This window comes from Passer domesticus, chromosome 2, assembly GCF_036417665.1.
Source record: "Passer domesticus isolate bPasDom1 chromosome 2, bPasDom1.hap1, whole genome shotgun sequence".
Taxonomy (NCBI): domain Eukaryota; kingdom Metazoa; phylum Chordata; class Aves; order Passeriformes; family Passeridae; genus Passer; species Passer domesticus.
The window spans coordinates 25,938,520-25,959,350 of record NC_087475.1 but is presented as its reverse complement, the minus strand read 5'-3'; positions in this window follow the sequence as shown (position 1 = coordinate 25,959,350).

Below are 20,831 nucleotides of genomic sequence, written 5' to 3'. Positions count from 1 at the left end.
GAGAGTACAGTGAACTTGAACTAATTTCCCCCTTCCAGATACCGCTAATAAAAGGAAACCTACCCTACCTCATTTTCTACATGCAGAAAATAAAAGAAAAAGATCACCTGCACCCAGAGCAATCTTCACAGAAAGGGACAGTGGTGGCAAAGGCCTCAGTGTGCTTCCAAATATTTACTAGTTCTACAATATCAAAACATATGTTTCACAGGCAAGTGAAAACAGAATTTTGTTCTGTGATGTAGATAAGAGATCAGTCACATACATAACTTTTACTGGAAATGCAGTGAAAAGCAGTTTGACTGTGAAGGCAGATGGGGTAATTTCTGGCTGTTCCATTAGGGTGAATCTTTTTCTCTCTGCCATAAATCAGTAGTAAATAACAGACTGTTGTTCTGGAAAGGTAGTTCAGAAAAGCAGTTCAGAAAATCATTTCTTTGCTACCATAAGTGAAAGCAACTTGACACATGTACAGCTTAGTGGAATTGATTAGTTAAATTGTAGTTTTTGGTGCTGACTTCACAGTCAACATTGAACTACTTCTGAAAATAAGATTAGAATCTCAAATATTTTAATTGTCTTTAGTTCTTTGGAACAAATACCTGAGCCCTTTCTGAGTTCATATAATCAAAACTGAAGTTCAAACAAAGGGGGAATAGACCCATAAAGGCTCAATTACAAAAATACTGTTGACCACAATGCATCATCAACTAAAAGGTGAAGGAGCACAAATAGAGGCACTGCGTTTTCTGATCAGTAAAATTACCTGGGGGAGAGAGTTTAGAACTGCATTTATTTTTATATTTTTAGAAGGATTATGAACCAGGTACAGAAGTAGCTTCATCAGAAAGCTATCCCACTACTGCTAAAACACTGAAAATCATGACATGATCCTATATTGCAGTACTACATCATTAGATTAGTTTTGCATTATAGGTTATATATATGTGTTTCTCTAAGAGTATATGGTGTCCCATTTTAGGTAATATACCCCAAAATACTTTGCAAAATATTTTGCTTTCCAGAAAATCTGCTAGAAAATTTATTTCTCTGATGTGAAAGGCCAGAATAAAGACAAATTTAAGAAAAGTGAAGAAACTTTTTTTGATAATACTGAGAACATACAATTCTTTTGTTTATCTAGTGCCTTCTAGATTCGTGGAACCAGAGCAGGAATAACATCTCCCAACAACACTTCTTCATTCAGAGCACATACAAGAAGGTTGGGCAGGAAACAAACATCACCACATCATCACACACTGCCCATGCTGTGAAGGCCAGTGATAGCAGCTTTCCATTAAGACTGCTGTATTGACTAACAAAATATTCAAATTGTTGCCAGTGATGCTTACTTTTCCTCAAGTATGGTAGCAGACACCTACCAAACAAAACCAAATGTTGACATAAATGACAGTCTTCTAGCACTCTGAAATTAATTTTAGTGAAAAAATGATTCATTTTTCATAATGCTTCTAAAATCATAAATCCCACAAAAGGTAGCCAGGCAAGAGTGACAAGGAAAATGCTTTTACAAAAGAGCTTTTTTTCTATTTCCCCATCCAACAGGTGGATGTATCACCAAGATGACAGGGAGAATTGTTGTGATGATTACTTGAGAAGTGCCTTTTATTTGTGTGTCTCTCAAATCACTCCTCCATCCTCAAAAAGTGGTCTTGGGAGGCATAAGGTCCATGTCCTAAGAGATTGGGCTGGCTGCAAGGAGCCCTAGAAAAATCTCATCCAACCTCTGTCTCTACCCCTCCCCCAGAGGGATGTACTCTCCCCTCTTGCAACTCCATGAACTTTTTGAGGGGGTATGTGAGGAACAGGTAAAGACTGCACAAAGGCTGTGTGTATGGGAGGTGCAGGCATGGAATAGAATCATGGGATTGCTTAGGTTTGAAAAGACCTCCAAGATCATTAAGTCCAACTGTTAACCCAGCACTGTCATGTTTACCAGCTAACCACATCCACATGTTTTATGGTGATTCCACCACTTTTCTTGGCATCCCTTTTCAATGTCCAATTATCCTTTCAATGAAGAAATTTTTCCTATTATCTAATCTAAACCTCCATGTGCCATCGAGATACCTGTGTTCTTCCTGCTGGTCTGCTTCCTGTGTAACTGGACACTGAGCAGAGGACTGCCTGATATACTGCAGTGCAATATGGGTTGTGGTACTTTTGCAGGGATGTAAGGAGCAACCCATGGTCCCTGCTTTCATCAGGAATGACCAGTGATGGTAGACAACCACACCTTTCAAACCACCACCCCCTTTGGAATGCACAACACGTTTGTCAAGTCCTACAGAGCGCTGATTTTATTTATTAACAACTATTTGGTCTTTGCTAAGCTGAGAGGCCCAAATAACAAAGCCATAGCTGAATGAATTTGGTATACTTAGTGAACCCAAATCAAAGCTGTGACACTCTTGTTCTCTGCCCAATATCCATGATAAAGCAAAGGACTGTTCACTATTAAATATAAGCTCTACTTTAGCAGATTATTTCTTTCCAGTAAGTGCTATACTTTTTTTAAACTCGCTCATTAAGCAAACAACAGCCAAAAAACATGATTATGATGGAACTTATTTTCTTACTTCTTAACTTAAAAGTGGTATTCAAGTATGGATCATGTGTGAATTCTGTTGTAACTGAATAAACAAAATGTGAATGACTGAAGCTCCTCTGAACCTGCAGCCTTCTCAAGACACAGAGAAATAGGCTGTCATAAATTGCCTGTGGAATAATATGAAAATTTTCTCTAGTCAATGTGCATTCAGCAGGAATATTGCATTTGTGTTATTTTCATTTTATTAATTTTAATATGGAAATCAGTGCTTCATTACAGTGCAACAAGAAATACATGATAATATAAAATTTCAAAGCACACAAATGAAATTATGCCTTACCAGCTTTCATTTCCCCACAGCACTCCACAAATAATACAAACAGAAGTTTTGTTTCAGGATCGGTGTGGCATAACCAATTTTGCTCAGGCAGAGAGCCAAGAAAACACAAGTTCTAATCCCTACCTTCAGGCTCTCAGTTCAGCAAGGCACTTATGTCCCTGTGTAACTTTGAGAAAAACCAGTGTCGTTGCAGTCAATGAGCCTATTTCACCATTCATGCATTTTCCAAGTACTCAGCTGAGGTGCTAAGCTCCTTTCTGCCATTTTTTTTTCACTTATAATGGGAGACATGCTCAAATATAGTGCAGTGCTGCTGTGAGGTTCCTCATCTGTGTTTCTGATGAGCTGATGTGGCTCAAATACCACGGAACGCCAGCATTTTGAGGCCTTTAATGTGTTTCTTTTTTAAAACATAAATTCCATTTTGCTAAGATACTGCCTCCTGATTTTAAGCAATGCTAAGCATCTCTCTTTTTATTACTACAAGAGTACATGTGAGTTTTCCTTGCAGCCCACCAGTCTTTGGTGAACTCACCTGAACTCTGCTGTAGTCCTTCTACCACTTTGTACCCATCATTGCTGACTTCCTCCTTGGGTTTTTTTTGAGGGATTGTCTGTCTATGAAGATAAAGCATCATTTTCAATTTGGATGAAGCTTGCCTTCACTATGTCTCTACAGCTTTACATTTGGTGACTATCTGCACCTTCTAGTCTCTATCTCCTGGTTTGTAAAAGTTTTTGTCCTGATTCCAAGAATTTCCTCCTTTCTGCACTTGATATCACCCCAGGCCTTTTTAAAGCTATTGACTTCCCTACCACAAGGAACAACCTTCCAATTCATCATCCCAACTGCTGTGATCCACTCTTCCAGCTCCCTTGCTGCAGTGATGGATCACCTCAGTAACAGACTTTCCCAATAAGACCAGCACCCCATGGAGTACCTTAGCACACCTCTGATCCTTGCTTACCCCTGACAATAATGCCACAGTACACATCATTTTCTTGCTTCGTTCCAAAGTATTTCCCCACTTTTCCAAGCTGTCCTAAATGTACTTATTGACTTTTAGCCTCTCAGTACCTCTGACATTCTCTTAAAAACCATCAACCTGACATCAACAAGGCAAAATATGAGCTGAAATCTTTGCTTTTCTGTGAAATTCATTATCCTATGCTCTTCTGCACTTCAGCTGAATTTTCCTGTTTCTTCTTGTCTTTCCCTTACACACAGTTCACTTGTTTACTGAGGTGAGATCTGTCTACTTGCTTGCTCATGACTACAGCAACATCCACAGCATACATCCAATCCAATATCTCCAGTTTGCCTTCCTAAAGGCCTGGGAAAAGTCAACCACAATTTGTTGAGTCCAAATCACATGGTCACCCCTTCTGTTCTTTCCCATTGGGACATCCTCCATTGGACATTCCCAGGAAATTAGCATCTACCATGCTGCCCTTTGCTACTGTCCCACCATCTCACAGCTCAATATTTTACACACAATGAGGAGCATCAGCAGGTTATTCCTTGCTGTCTTTAGAACATTGTTTTGTGTACATGGCCACTGAGTACTTTTTATTTTGATAAAACACGAAGCTTTTCAAATACTCCAGGTCTATAACAAGATGTAAAAGCCTGTAATATTTGAGAAGCAAGGCTGAAACTGATTCAAACACATTATAATGATGACTGGTTTTCAAAATATTGTTTTTCACTGTATGACTGTAAATTACATAGCTGCATATTCCAATTTTGCACCAGAAGTGGCAAAACACTGTCCGTAGATTCATACCTGTTTTCCATAGAAATATTGGACTTGTTTCACAGTTTCCCAGAAGGATAATCTTGGGGAACATCTACTTGGAGGTCATTTTCTTCCAGACATCTGTCCTCATTATGGCAGCTAGACCACTATGTATGTTCTGGTGAATCCAAAATTGGGTTTGAGGCACCTTCGTTCAAGATAGCCTTACATTTAGTTACAAGTACTTAGACTTAATTTAAGAAATTAAGGTAGACTGACTGTAGCATCCTCCAGTGCTGACAGCATGAGGTCTTGGAGGATACTTTCAGTGGGGTTTTAGGAGCCAGCAGAACATTCTGCTATACTGTGATATATATCTATGTAACTCCATCAATTTCCTGGAAGTTTCCCTAATATAAAATCAGCACAGAAAAACAAACATTAAAATCACTGGTTTCTCTATCACACAGAAGAGCCTGAGACAACTCAGAAGATGCAACTGCTGCACATTGACATGGCCTGCATTCCTGCCTTACTATGTATAAACAGAGAAAGATAACCAGCTTTCTACTTTTGGCACACTTTCCAGTACAAACTCACTACATTTGCTTCATTGCAATATTTCCACTAACACTAATAAGCATCCATACACAGGCTTGGCATGGCCTATGCACCTGGAGCAGCAATAGAGCACAAGAGCTTTTAAAGCATTAATTTCTGAAAATAATTCAGCCATGGGGAGGTAGTGGACAAGTGGTTTGGGTTCACTGTTTTTTCTAGAAATAAGATAATATGCACATCCTGCACTGCATTAGGGGCTGCATGTTGTCTGTGGGTAGCAGAAGGGGATCTTTCTCCCCAGCTCACACTGGTGAGATACATGTGATGTGCTGGCTCCAGTGCTGCGCTCCTTGGTGCAAGAATGACACAGACTTAGTTGAACACAGAAAAGGGCCAGAGAGATGATGAAGGCCTTGAATTATCTATTATATAAGGAGAGGCTGAGCACAGCACTATATGAGACATTTCCTCAGATAGAAGTCACAGCATTTCAGCTACAGAAAGATTTCTAAGTTTTCTTATCTCAGGCCAACCCTTATACTGCATTGCTAAACACACTCCTCTCAGAAAAAAAACCACGAACACCAGAAACTGAAAGGAGACAAGACTCTGCTAAGCTCCACAGATCTAAACAATCCTTGCAAATGCAACTTTTTGCACTGTGAAGCTGGGCTTGGGACAGAAATTAGCCATAAATATTAAAGTGTTAAAATATCAAGATACCTTTCTACTGGTTCTCCATGAGAATGATCTTTATTCCTAGTTTAATGGTCTCTCCTAGTCTACCTGAAAAATAGGTCTGTCGGCCTCATGCTCATACAGATGAGCAACCCTCTCATGTAAAAAAGTTTTCAATAGCTACATAGTGTTACTGTCCTGGCCTTCTCACATCCTGGACCCCCATTGTACCACCCACCTGCCATCTGTCTGAGGCCCCTGCACAGTGACCTGATAACCAAACTGCTTTTCAGACAGTCCTCAACAGCAAACACACAGAGAGGGACTCACGTCAAGCCTTCAAAGTACACAGGATTTAGTGTATTAAATAACACAGCATCCCAGCTCTTCCAATTCTGGAAACAAGGATGGCATCTTAGCATAACCCTCCATCTTTAAATTTATATTTGATGCCACAGAAACAAAATTTAAAAAAAAAAATTTTTCCTGTCTTTTCATACATTTCACTCCTGTGCGAGCAGTAACCTCCAGAACGGAATTCTAGTCAATCACTCTGTCTTTGACAAGCCTACCAGAGAAGCAGAGAACAAAGCAGAAAATAAAAAGTGAGCTCAGAGATGCCTCTAAAAAGTTAAGCTTGAAAAACTTCAGAGTGGAGAGGACTTTTCATGCTTCATGAAGGAATAGGGCAGACAATACCACAGACCCTTACTTCAACCCAGGAGCAAGTGAAACATTCTTCTGACACTGTAAAAAGCTGTGAAAAGCTAAAAGGAGCTAATGGAGATTAACACCAGGGGAACACCTTTACATTAAAATACACTCCATCAGACTTCATTTTCTGTCACTACAGAGGGGTTTCAGGCTTCTTTTCTTACTGAAACATCCTGTATGACACTGCACGAGCCCTAAAATCAGTTGTCTGACCACAGACACAGTACCTGCCTTGGTACAAACAGTTGCAGACAGCAGAGGGACCTGCAGAGCTCTGTCTTCTCACACACATCAGCACCTGACTGGATGGCCTCAGCAGCACAGTGCTACAGGTTTTACCAAATCCTTATCTAAGTGCTATTAAAACTATTTCACAGTCTTGCACAAAAGTTCTGTACTGGATGCACGAGTTGCTATTCATCAATTTTCAAACTTTATCTGTTAAATATAAAATGAAAAACATAAAAGCATAGTCATAATCCATAAAATAAGAAGTCTTGAATATAATTAAGATTTATTTTTTTTGCTATATTAATTTAAAACATTTCAGCTAACATCTACTATATTTCACGGAAATATTTATGGCAATTTACATTCATCAGTTTCAGTCCCAGTTTTCAAGATTTAAAACTGTTGAGATATTACTGCCCAATATCCATTTCCAGGATAGGCTCATATTGCATTCATGAAAATATCTGCTGAAACACTCAGGCATAAGAAATTAAATTCCATGTTGGTTCTTTATTTTGAAATTACAGGTCTTGCTGTAATCAAATGGAGGAGTTTATAAAGGTAGACTAAAATAAACTAAGAGAGTTTCTCATATTTCTCAAATTTTTTTGTGTCATCTTTCAGATAGTATGGATTTTATCTTTCTACAAGAATTACACCATAGTGTGGGATACCAATATTTCCAAAGCAGTATCCTTGCATCTAATGTATTGCAATTACTGATATCATTTTAAGATATTGGATTTCATTAATTACATTATAACAATAATGATATTATTAAACAATCATTGTTGGCTCATGTAGTTGAATCTTACACTGACTTGATGAAAATCAGACTGTTTCAGGAATATTCCCATTGTCACTTGTAACACACCTTCAGTCATGAGCCTCAGGTATTGGTTTCTAACTGCTGCTGGGTTTCATCATGCATATTTCATTTGAGAAATGTTGGCAAAATTAATCCCCTCAGACCAATATATGTAAAAACCTGGCAACACTACTTAGCTTCAATGCACAGAGGAAAACAATAAATAGCTACACCTTGTTAAGCTATACTGGGAATGAAGATGGTGCCCAAATCATTTGCCCAAATCTGCTTTTCTCCTGAGTAGAGGATGAGCACAACATCCAGTCTCAGTGAAGAGCAAGCAAGGATATGCATATGTTTATATCCTTTAACTATTTGTGTCAAGCATTTTTGATTGTAGAAATATACAAGATCATTGGAAAAAAATTTTTTATTGTCAAATGCACATCAATCAGTTAAGAAAGATGAGCAGGTTTTATTCTTCAATGAAGCAAAATGAAGTTACTGGCATAACATGAAACCTCTCCAATGACGTGAGTTCATCTGCATTTAATTCTTCACAGTTTTTAGGGAATGAAAATACAAAAAAAGCAAATATAAGCATGTGGGGAAAACATAACTTTCCTGTTGCTTCTATGGGACATGTAATGTGCCTGCTGGGCAGCTTGACAGAAATACATGCTCAGTTATATGTTTTTTGAAAAACATGGTTAAAGTTTTGAAGCCTAGTGACTTAGAGATTTTCTCCAATTGGTCAATTACTGATGATGATGATGATAATAATAGTAATAATGTGACATCACATTACAAGCTTTCTATAGATAACCAATTCAGTTGCTTTTTTCACTGAAAAATTATTTAAAGATGGTGTTGCTTATCTGAACTCACTTCTGAGTGCCAGCAGATCTAGCAGATGCCTCTGCTGAAATGTGCACAGAGCTTACTTAAAGCACAACATTGAACTTCAGCCCTAAAGGTGCTTTACTATGAACCCAAAGCAGACACACTCTAACTGTAGCTGCAACGAAACAAGGGCCTTTCTGTCAGGTCAGCAAGCAAAACATCCTGCACCTGGTACCTCACAGCTCTGCACAAGTCAGGAGCCAGCTTCTGCAGAGCTCCATCCTACATCAGAGTATGAGTCAGTAGCATGGAAAAGCTCTCTTCTTGCTATCAATGAACAGCTGAAGGCACTCCAGAAACTCATGCCCACAAACATATCAAAGAAGCTCGAGGTGCTTTGCCAATGTGACTGCAAAGCCCCAAATCACAGCATCTTCCCAGCAGGTTAGAGGTGACAGCAGGTGACAGACTGGCACTAGATTGTCAACAGCTTAAGGGCCTAGAAAGACCTAGCAGGATTTAAAGGAAATGAAAACAATGCAGAGATTTCTCTCTTCCTTTGCTAAAAGCAGAGAAGGTAGAAGATCAAAAGAAAGATAATTTCTGTGGAGCTTAAAGGATCCCAACACTTCCTTGCCAGCAGGTAACAAAGCCTGCAACAGAAGAGAGAGCAAGGAAAAAGAAGATTGTCCTGATAAAGAGAGGTGATTGTTTCCTTTTCAACCAAGTCCTGTATGCTTGCTGGCTTTCCCTTTCCTCACAGTGGAAGTAAGGCAGAAAACAGAGACACTCATTGCTTTTCCCTCTTCTTCCTCAATATTAAAATGAGGTGAGCCCTGACAGCATTTTCTTCTCTTTATTTAAGGATCCAGCACAAACTAAAACAAGGAAAGCACTGAGTGAGGAGGGGAGCCCACTGTAGTGTGTCTGCATCAGCCTCCCAGGGAGTGCTAATTCCTGTGCAGCCTGCTGGTGTCCTGTACCAGATGATGCAATGCCACTGCTGCACAAGGTCAGCATCCACATGACAAGCTACCAAAAAGAACTGGTAAGCTCTCATTGCTGCTTTTGGCAATCATCTTCAATGGAGCATAAGACATTAGCCCATCATCTCCTGAGAGAAGCATTATTGTATAAAGCTAGTGGATATTTCACTCTCTTGCTGAATGAAAAGCATGGGAAGCATTTTGTCCCCTGGACATTCAGAAAAGAAATGCAGTGCTCAGATACGGAATCACTACAGCATGTCACTGCTGCTAGAGCTTAGTAACTGAACAAATATCTTTCTATCTTTAGGTTTTTATGTCATATCCAGTCTGGAATGAGAGCAGCTGTAAGTTATTGCCACCTATGATTGTGCCATGGGCCATCCCTTAAGAAAAGCTGGTCTCAAAGCATTTCTATTTGTCAACATTACCCAGGAAAACAGTCACTTTTGACTTTCTTAAGTTGAAAAAGGAAAAGAACTCATAGGCTTTCAATTCACGTGGTTTTATAACACAAAAGATACAGCTGGGTCCACCTTTCCAAACAAGTCTAAGGTTGTCTTCAGAGGATTTTATACTGTGTCAGTTTTACACAGCAACAGCCACCCTCCCCCAGCTACCTGGAAAATGAATACAATTATTCAATCACAGAGTTGACGCATCCCCTTCCTGTGTTATAAAGCTCAAACAGTCTCTCATGTTCTATTTAGTAGCATTTTGAAAATTCCTTCTCCCTTTCAGTGCTGGATCTATGTCGCAACCTGTGCAGTGATGTTCCTGACTTCCTGCTCAAGCCTGCACTACCCACTACATCTTGTTAGTGTGATGAATAGTGTGACATAACAAAGAGTACTTGAGCAAGAGAACTTAGCTTGAGCACATCTGACCTGGCAGAGAGAGCCTTTAAAAACTCACAGTACATCCACAGAATGTGCGTAATGCCCATGAAAAGACATGTCCCCAGAAACGTGGCAGGAAGTTTGCAAAAGTTCACAGAGTGTATAGCTTTGCCAGTTTCTACAGTGGCTTTTGGATGGGACTTTCAGCAGCCTTTCATCACCACGTGTGTCCTTTGATTCAGGTCCTCTGCACACATCTACACCCCCCTACTTTCAGACAGACCATTATTCTGAAAACACGGACTCTCACAGATTAAAGACTCTTTGCTTCTTTGAACAAGACTTTTTTCCTTTTGCTGCGCTGCCATCCAAAGCAGCATTTACACACACAAAAGCTTGATCTCTAGGGACAGCAGAAATTCAGTGTTCCAAAAAATGAGCTCCCTTATTACATTAAAAACTTTGGTCTTATCTGTATAAATAACTAAACTTTCATTTTTCTAAGCTTTCCTACAATGTTGAGGGGAATACTGAAAGAGGATCAATGCCCTCTTTCCCCTACTCACACAATGTGAGGTACGAATACCTAAATGGACAGAATTTCTGTAAGATGATGTACTGGTGTTATTCTGAAGTGGATTGACATCAAAAAGTTAAGTCCCAAATGGTTTCTCAGGAGGATAAAAATTCAGACACATCCAAAGTTGAATGTTTATCTACCTAGTACCACGAAAAATTATGGTCTGTTCTGGATTAGATTAGTGTTGAGACATTGAGGAAGCATCCTCAGCAAAATGTGATTTCACTGTCAATAAAAGACAAAAATTGGTCACCCAGAATTGAACCTGAAGTGGGGAGGTCCCCACTAGATCACAGATCTGTATCAACTGGATCTTTTTCTTTATTCATTAAACACAGTACTTTTGTACTCCAGCCACAAGACTATCGAGGGTGCTGGCCATCAATGTCAAAGTCTCTGATGCACCTCTCAGACTTGGGTAACTCAACTCCCACATTCCTATTCTGTTAGACTAACCAGAGTATTACCTGATTTTAAGTGCTGAAATGCTTTATTAAATTAACAGGCAGTAGTCTCATTTAAAGTGCTATTCTGGTTTGGAGACCTATTGAAACTATTCACTTTAAAAACTCATTATGGTAAATCTTCTTATGAGCTGACAAATTATTTTAATGATTTCAGTACAGTTATGTCAGCTTATGCAGTCAAGTGTTAATCAGTAGTCCATTATTCATCTTAACATATTTGCAGCTCAGCGTAATAAAACAACTGAAGAGTCCAATGTCATTTTATCCTTTAACATTTATGGGCATGTTTACATTGATTTTGTAAAAAATTGTCAGTTAAAGCAATATAATGCCACATTTCCAATATGGTTTAAACACAACATTTTCACAATTCCAATATGGTTAAAAACTTCCATGAAAGACCTTGATGAAAGATTAAGACCAGCTCCAAAGAGACACTGGAGATGAGCTCTCAAACAGATAAATCAAGACACATTTTGCTAGCTGCTATGAGATATGAAGTATTTGATGTACTTTATAAATGCTTTGCAGCTGGATGTTCCATTTCCTAGGGAGACTGTAATGACATTTTTGTAACACTCTCTAAGTTTTGTATCTTTGCTGATTGGTAGAAGTATAAACTGTGCTCTTTCTTCAGTGTAAGCAGTGTTTGGGAAAAGGCTGTATAAATTGTCTGAGGAAGGCTGTTTGATGCTTTAGATGTGCTACAAGCCTAGACCATGAAAATGAGTACCCATAATAGTTACAATAATGAGTACCCTTAAATTTTTCCTTTTTCTATGGTACTGTGTAGTGTGTACACCAATTACTTCTTGCTCCCATTATGCTGAAATAATGGCTGGTACCTTTTGGCTTCAGTGTGGTAGTGGGAACATAATTTTTTGTAGATGACCTTAATACTAGCAAATATGGATGGCTTAAGGAGCAAAAGAGAAAGGCTGTTCAACTTCATTGCTTTTACATTTGACAAAAAAAGAGACCTGAAAAACTTTTGCAAAGCTAGCATTTTAGTCTGAGTGCACACCTGATTACCCAGTGTTTCCCATCACTTTCACATCTGATTTCAAATTAGTTACAGATATTTAAATGATGGAGTGCTCTGGGGAAATTAGGACCAATGCTTTGAGCAATGATAAGCTAAAACTAGAAGATTTAATTTTTTTTAGAGAGGTGAGAAAACAAGTGGGAAAAAAAAATCCATGTATGGATAAAGAAAAAAAAATACAGTCATCACAAAGGCCATCAACATCATAAATTTAAGAAAAAAACCCCCACTATTTCATGTGTTATGGTAGTCTTAGATTCCTGAGCACTGCCAGTTTATATTTCCTCCTCTATGTACATACTCAATATATCCAATATGCATTGGTCTGATTTTACAGCATGTATTCTCTTTGGCCGGTGGCATCAGAGATGGTGCTAGAAATATTCTGAGAGATCATTTCATCAAGAATTTACTTCCTTAAAGATCTGATTCTTCACAGCTGTGCAGAGTGACTTAAACTCCCCGCAGTTGCAGCGGGTGCTTTTTGTGCATTTATACCACTGTTATTGTGGGGTAGCCTGCAATCCCAAAAACTTGTGCCCAGCCACCATTTCCTCCTCCAACTTCATAAACTAACCTGGAGGATGCCCAGGCCTTTGAACTGTAGCCCAGCTGCCATGCCAGCCTCCATTTTTTACCTACTCTCTGAATTCACCAAACTGCAAAGTACTAGACAGGGAGGGTTAGGATCCTGGTTTCCCATTTGTAACAGCAAATTGGAGGAATTTTACTTCAGCTCATTGTTTAGTTGATTTTCCTCTGCTTATTTCTAGCCCATTTTGAACCTCTAAAAGCTATTAAAGTGCAATGCCTCCTTTCTTTTCAACTGCTGAAGCCCATTTGGTAGCCCAACTGCGGGCAAAAATTTTACATTTATTGACTTATTTGTACTGTGTTTCAGAGCCTTAAAGCAGAAAGCTGCTGCTCCAACCATCTTTAAGAACAGTTTGGATAAAATGAGCTGAATTACACTGTAAAATAACATTACCCTCAGGCTATCACACTAAGAAAAGTTGAGGAACAGCCCTCCTCATAAAGCAGAAAATTCCTATTTCAAAGCAGAACATTGGTATTCAAATAGCTACATTAAGAAGGCACCACACACAGAGATCTGCTCTTTTTTTCTGGCCACATTTCATAACGAGGAAGTAAGAGTGTGTTTACAACAGGTGACAATGCAAAGCCTGAGCTCTAGGAGGCAAAGCCTTGTTTACAGAGCTCTTGCTGGATGTCTTAATAAAAATACTCAAAGCTTTTCATTGATATGCACCACGTGGATTCAAGTACACAGATAAGGAAGAGTGCATTGAAAGCTGAGAACACAATAAACATTGATGTCTACTAACCTTACACCTAACTTGAAAATAAAAAGACGCCCATAAACAAGCTCTCAGTTTTCAAGGATTGAAGTAGACAGACATGAAAGTATCGAAACTTCAGTCTACTCTCAACTTTTATATCTGAAATTTACATAAGGAAGCACAGCATTTTACTAAAATATGCACAGTTTAAGCAAGCACAATGATCAGAAGAGCAAAAGCAGGAAGGTCTGTGAAACAGCACTCTACAGACATTCATCCACAAAATATGGGTCACACTTTGTCACCTTCATTATCAAAATTATTGATGAAAATCCTATAACATATCTTTCATCTTCCATATTATTTTTACACATTTTAAAGCCTAAAGCTTGGTGCCAGAGCTATTCTAGCACCAGATTTCTAATATGAGTGAATTATTCAGATATGCCTTTACTGAAGATTTCTTTTTTAATAAACAACGCGAATCCAGCCAAGGCAACCCCAAACTACTTGAAAAACGAGGCTGGAAAATTTAAATACATTTAGTACAGAGACAGTAAATATACAAAAATATGTTTATACTTAATTCACTTCATTTACCTTCTTGTGTAAAAGGTCACGACTTTTTTTTTCCCCAGTGATAGGGTGCATTCATTATGTAAGGTATGCCAAACCTGAATATATTGATTTTTATTTTACTACAGGGTTTGATGGCCTTCAATTACACTACTGTCTGCAATGGTTGCAAGTTGCTTTTTATTGCAAAATAATTATTATAATTTGCCTTGTATCTCTAGGGGAGACCATACTCTAAAGAATTTAGGTTCCAGCATCAGCAGAAACTTAAAATTTCAAGGGAAATGTACAGCACATCATCCAACCAACTATGTCAACAGGGGACAACTTTGTGTGTTATAAGTAGGCTGTAACTTATGGCTGCATAGACTGCAAATGTGTTCCTTTATAAACTTAGAAATGCTAATTACAATTGAAAATATCTGCTTTTGTGAGTTACAGCATTACATAAAGTTAACATTGATATTTGTTTATATTATAGTCTAAAATAGGCATCATTAAATTAGTTTGGAGGTCTTACAGTGTTTCACTGTTAGATACTTATTCCTAATTCATAACACTGCTAAATAACAGAATAATGCTTGGGCATGAGATGCATTAGCAGTTCTCTCATGGGAAGCTTGTACTTTCTTTAGTGTACAGCTGTCCCACTGTGGTGCTATCAGTGTGGGAAATGTCTAATGCTAGTGAAATTTAAAGACATCGTTTGTTTTCATGGACGTCTGTGCACATACCAGAGCTTCATTAGAGCACCTCATACCTAAATGAAGCATCCTTTCTATGTGAAGCCCAGAAAAAAAACTTGCATTTCCATGACAAAGCTGAATCCAACATCAGAAACATTAGGAAACATACTCCAAACAAATTCACTAAATCTTACTCAAATAAGGCAAGAGAAGGAAAATTCTTTCTAAAGCTGTAGACAGAGTGGATTGCTTGGCAAACTTGTTGTACCTATTATGTGTATTTGGTGCTAGGACAAGAGCACTGTCCAACTACAACTGAAATGTTTCCTCCTAAAGAAAACTGATAATGCAATGCACCAGAACTTGTAATTAAAAAGCTAATATCACCACCACATGTCAGTTTCCCAATGAAACAAATGCAAAACCACATTGCTAGATAGTTTTCACCAAAACAAAAAGATTGGGTCTGTTGAATAGACTCTCTGTTCTCATATTAGTAAGTACCAACAGATGCTCTTTTATATGCTAACATACATTCCATTCAAATGCACTTGAAAATTTAGTTATATTATCATTCTTTTAAACACAAGCAATATTATTTATCTCAATTCAACTTTAAATGTAATATAAAGCAAATTTTCCCATTGTGAATAAAACTGGAATTGAGTGCATGCTACATTTTGTCTAACCAGCATTTACCCACAATTTTTTGATTTTAAATATTTTTCTCTAGACAGAGTTAACCCAATGAGCAACAATAATATAAATACTTGTAATGTTCACAAATATTATTCCAACTGCAGCAGTAAAACATATACCAGTCTTAAAACACTTGGAGAAATAAAACACTGTATTTCTGGGAGCCAAACACAGAGGTATGTTAAGTGAATAATAAAAACACATTTGTGTGTACTAATTGGATAATGACATATATTGCTTTGACTGTCAGTTACCACTGTGCCTTTAAAAGTTCCTTTTGTTAAGCATGTAATTTCACTGTTAAAAATGAATAAAAACCTCTGCAACTACTTCAAGACAGCCTTGCATACAGTACAGACCTAATGTCAATGTTACTTTGAAAATAATCCCCATTGTAAGACTTTGCACTTTACGTTCTCATTTACTTTTATCTGCCTTGGATACATTCTGGTCTGGCAAGGGAGGGTGGGTTTGTTAAACTTTTCTAAACCCTTGGGTAAGTTATAAGGAGAACAATACACCTGGTATTAATCCATTCCTTATTTCAGTTAAAAAGAGCATGGCTTGCAGAGTCTGGGTTACAATCCCTTCCACCGTAAGAAAGCTCTTTGCAAAGCTGCTTCCGACTTGCCATCAAGACACGCTCAGTCCTCCCTGCCACCGAAATCCACAAGTAAAGGCACAGTTTTAACCTGCTATCGTGCCTCACCCTGCATCTCCCTGGGCTCTCTGACGAGTGGCTTTAGTATTAGTTCTGTAATCCAGGCAGGAAGACTAGTCAAAATTCAGCTAAATCTTTCAGCAATCTCTCACCTCAGCATTGGTGAGGCTGATCAAATCTGCATCTTACACATAAACAGACTCCAAATCAGCATTTTTGCATGTCTGTGTCTGCATGCAAATTTGTCACTCAGAGCTCAACACTATCAAAGCTATCAACAATTTAAAAGCATAAACTGATGGAGAGGAGCAGGAAGGAGGTAATTTCAGGTACTCAGACTGAAGTTTACCCTCCACTCCCCCCAAGATGAGGCAAAGAAAAAGAGTCACTACAGACAGGACATGCTCCCAGAGTTATCTGCCAGTCTCTTGCCTTTGCTCACACAACCTATCTGGGGAGCAACCTCCATCCATACCAAGACTTTTAGCATCGAGTCACAAAACACAGACGTGACAACAAGGTACGCCAGTTCAACCAGAACCAGTGCTGAATCAAACCTCCAAAGTCTCACCCGGCTAAGAAGGAAAAAACACCGAACCCCAAAGCAACATTTCCAAGAGCACCTCACAGAGCACTTGGAAACCCTCACTCTTTGCCCCTCACATCCTCCTCCAGCCCCTGCTTGGCTCCAAAGCGGCTGAGCCCACGCCACCCTCCCAGGGGCTGGGAGCCTGTTTCCCCACCAGCGCTTGGAAAATTCCCAGCCAAGTTCTCCCGGCGCACGCCTTTCCTTACCCTGAGGAGAGGGCAGGCAGGCTGCCTCCCCGCGCTCCGCGGTCCGGCTGCGTGCAGGGCGCACAGTGATGGAGAGCAGGCAACTCTTCAGTGATAATCAGCGCTGAGAGGCTGCTCCTGTGAATAGTGTACATCCTGTAGCAGCAGGCTCTGTTTCTAGCAGCTGGCAGCAGCTTTCGCAGGAGCAGTGATGAGCACAGCTTGAGATCTTCCACAATTAACCAAATATTGTATAGCAGCAACAAATCAACAACTAAAACCCTGCTCGCAAATAAAAGCAAAGTACAATTTCAGATGGGAGCTGAAAGCTTAAGTCACCGAATGCTACATCTCTTCTTCAAGATTATTCCAGCAAGCTCCTTCTGCTATTTTTACTGTACCATAATGCACTAGGTCTGGCTTTTACCCTATTGAAAGAACATGAATATATTATTATCCACACAAAAGAGCAGGTTATTGTTTATGAATTACCAGCCTTCCCAGCAACAAAGGCTATTTTCATAAGAAAACTCAATTTCATTTTAGCTCCAATTTGATTACCAGCTGAAGAAAAGCAGCCCTGCGCCTAAACCTCAAAGGATTTTTATTCATACCATTGAATGGGCTTTATTGCTTCCTTTTCAAAACTGATGTAGAAAGCTTTTAGAGTAAAACATTGACAAAAAATTATTGCGCTGCTATTTTGTGCAATAACAGAGCTGAAGAGGGGCAATGATTTCTCAGTCATCCTTCACTGTACTTCAGAACAGTAAAGGCTGGAATTAATGACAGACCATAGAGAGGAGCTAAGCCAAGGTCTCACAATGCATGTCAAATCTAAATGATCACTATACATTGAAAAGACCCAAAAAAGCCTGCAGCTGATTGATTCATGGCTTTCACAAGAAAGACAGGCTTGAAGAGTTTATTGCACCACAATTTACTCTGAATTATCATAAAAATGAATGTAGAGGCTGAATGTCACCCCGGCACACTCCAAAAACACACATCCAGGGACAAAGTTCACCCAGGAATTATAGCAGTGCTGTTCATGCTACTATAGTTAAGGGTCTGTCACTTTTCTCCTATTATAGGGGGTTTTAGCTCAGCTGTAAAGCTGTGCTCCAGAATAAAACTTGGCACAAAGGTCTCATTTTGAGAGAATATAATTTTTTTAAACAAATGTAAAAAAACCCAAACCTTCCTGGCTGTTTTTAAGTTAAACATTTCTAAAAGCTGCTTGCTAATTTCTGAGGCTTTTAACAAATTGTATAAGTCCAAATTGGGTTTAGAAAATGAATGATTTTTCTTTCTTCAAGAAATAAAAATTAAGCTGTCAGACCATAAAGGGCATAAATTGGTTTTGCTGTATCAGACAGAAAGATTTTTAAATTATTTTTTTAAAAAATGTTTTGTGGGATATGTATGATAGAAGAGTAGAATTGAACTGCTAGTACATGGACTTTGCCAGGGACACCTGGATGCCATATTATGAGAGCAGGCTCTGTACTACTACAATTTGAATTGGCTCACTCACTAAATTAAGAAGTCTGCACAACAATTAGAATACAGCAGATTGGAATGACTCAAATGCAATAAATTTAAGGCTACTAAATCGGAGACAATTTCTATTTTCATAGCTACCATAAAAATGACATTAATTCATTTTCATCTTTTAATAATTTGACACCAACTTTTGAAAAGCTAAAGTGGAAAATTAACTGTAGTTGCTACCATGGGGCCCATCTGGGTCTCTTCGTCTAACACAAACTTTGAAAAAAAAACTCCAAAACAAGTAAACCAACAAGTCTCAGCTCATGCTGTGTTTATACCTTTTATTTCATTGTGCATTTTTTAACATTACCTGTCCTGAGCAGAGATTCACATTTCAGGCACTCCTCTTAATCTCATATAGATTTCAGGGGGAAAGAAAATATTATCTTTAGGTTTTGGTGGGGTCCAAACCTGGAATTTCAGAAAAATCTGAACTTCCTTTCTGGTTCTCTTTCAGAATGAGCACAGCTGACACCAAAAAGCTGAAAGGTTTAAGCTCTGGCTAAAGGCAGATGCTACTCCTGAGGTTCATCTCTGGGTCCAAAAGGGTTTGTGTTCTTGATGCTCACTTCAGTGAGTCAGAGTTTCTGTACTGGGATGGTCTGACTGTAAAAGTCCTTTGTGAATTGCAATTAAGATAAAAAAATAACCTGTTCTTGTACATTTCAGTGAGTACTCTTACTGAAAAATATCGGGAGAGTTTATAAAGGCAAAGAAGGCTGAAAACCCCTCCTTCAGTGCCAGAAAGAAAGAGCATGTACCTAAAAAGAACTGATTTTTTTGGAAATAGTGCCGTTCGGGTTTTTTACAGCTATTTCTGACAGTTGGGTAGCTTGCTACGAAATTCAGTGTACACATAGACCACTGTCAGCTCACAAAGCTGAGTACAAAGGAGTGTTTCAAAATTCCAACATACAGCTTGCTACACAGTCTCAGCTTACTCACATCTTCAAGCGTTCTCATTATTTCATTTCATTTTTTTTACTGTGTTTGAAACTTTTCTAAAGAGTCGGTGCCAGTCTCTGGCAAACTGATGTGCAAACTGGAAAATTTTGCATCCAAACCAAGGAAAGAAGAAAACAGAACCAAAAACGGGAAGAAAAAAGAGAATGGCACAGACCACAGACCATGAACAATTACTCAAGCACTTTTCAAATTCAAGAAGTTCTAATTCCACAGTAATTTAACACCTATAAAACGCTGATAATGTTATAAACTTGTGTAGGTATATCCAAGGAGAGACAGGATGGCTACAACCACTTACATTCTGAAAAATAGTATTTTTTTAGGGAAGTGTACTGCAACTAGGAAAAACTGTTTGTCTACTTAGAGCAATTCCAGTTCCTATTCACAAGGCTTGTTGGCACGTGAAGGCAGTAAGAGCACCTGGTACAATACCACTGCTCAGGCACACACCATTTTTAACCACAAATTCAGTTATCCTTGGCACCATTTCTGAGTGAAAGAACTACTGAAGACCAGATGAGTATTGAGCACCGAGATCTCATACTGTTGTGTATTTAAATGTGTGTGTGCACACACATGCAGACTATAAAAGTGGTCTCTATGTATATCTGCACACAAAATCTAGCTGGTTTTGCAGCACTCTCAGAAATTGTGTGTAACCATTATATGCAGCCACATGCACATTTTGGTTTACAGCAGATGCTTTCTGAAAATATCTATTGTCTCGTATCCCACATTTTTTAAACAGAGAGGATCTGACAGACTAGTGAGGTCTTACAAATAGACTATTTTAATATATTGCTGCTCCCTGAAAGGCTGAGCTGACAGTGGGTTTGGACCCTTCTAATAATCCACAGGTGCACCCTGTCTCTCTTCTCTCTTGTTAACACTTGCTGTCTTCCTTTGGGACGGGTAATCCTCAGTTGTAAAAAGTCCCTCACACGAGGCACCATGCACACCAGCAGCAAACAGCCTGCTGTCTCCTCGGTAAATCCCCACTCAGGAATGCAGGAATGGCTGGCATGCTGCTACACCAGTGGACAGCTCCCGTGTAAGAGACTATGGGTGGAAACACATGATAGTTTTCAATCCCTCAACACCCACAAGAGGCTGATGTTGTGGAGCTGAGAGATGTCTTTGAATGCTATGGTTATGAATGTGCATTAAGCATTCTGCCAGGACAACAGTAACTAGGGAAATAGTCACAGGAT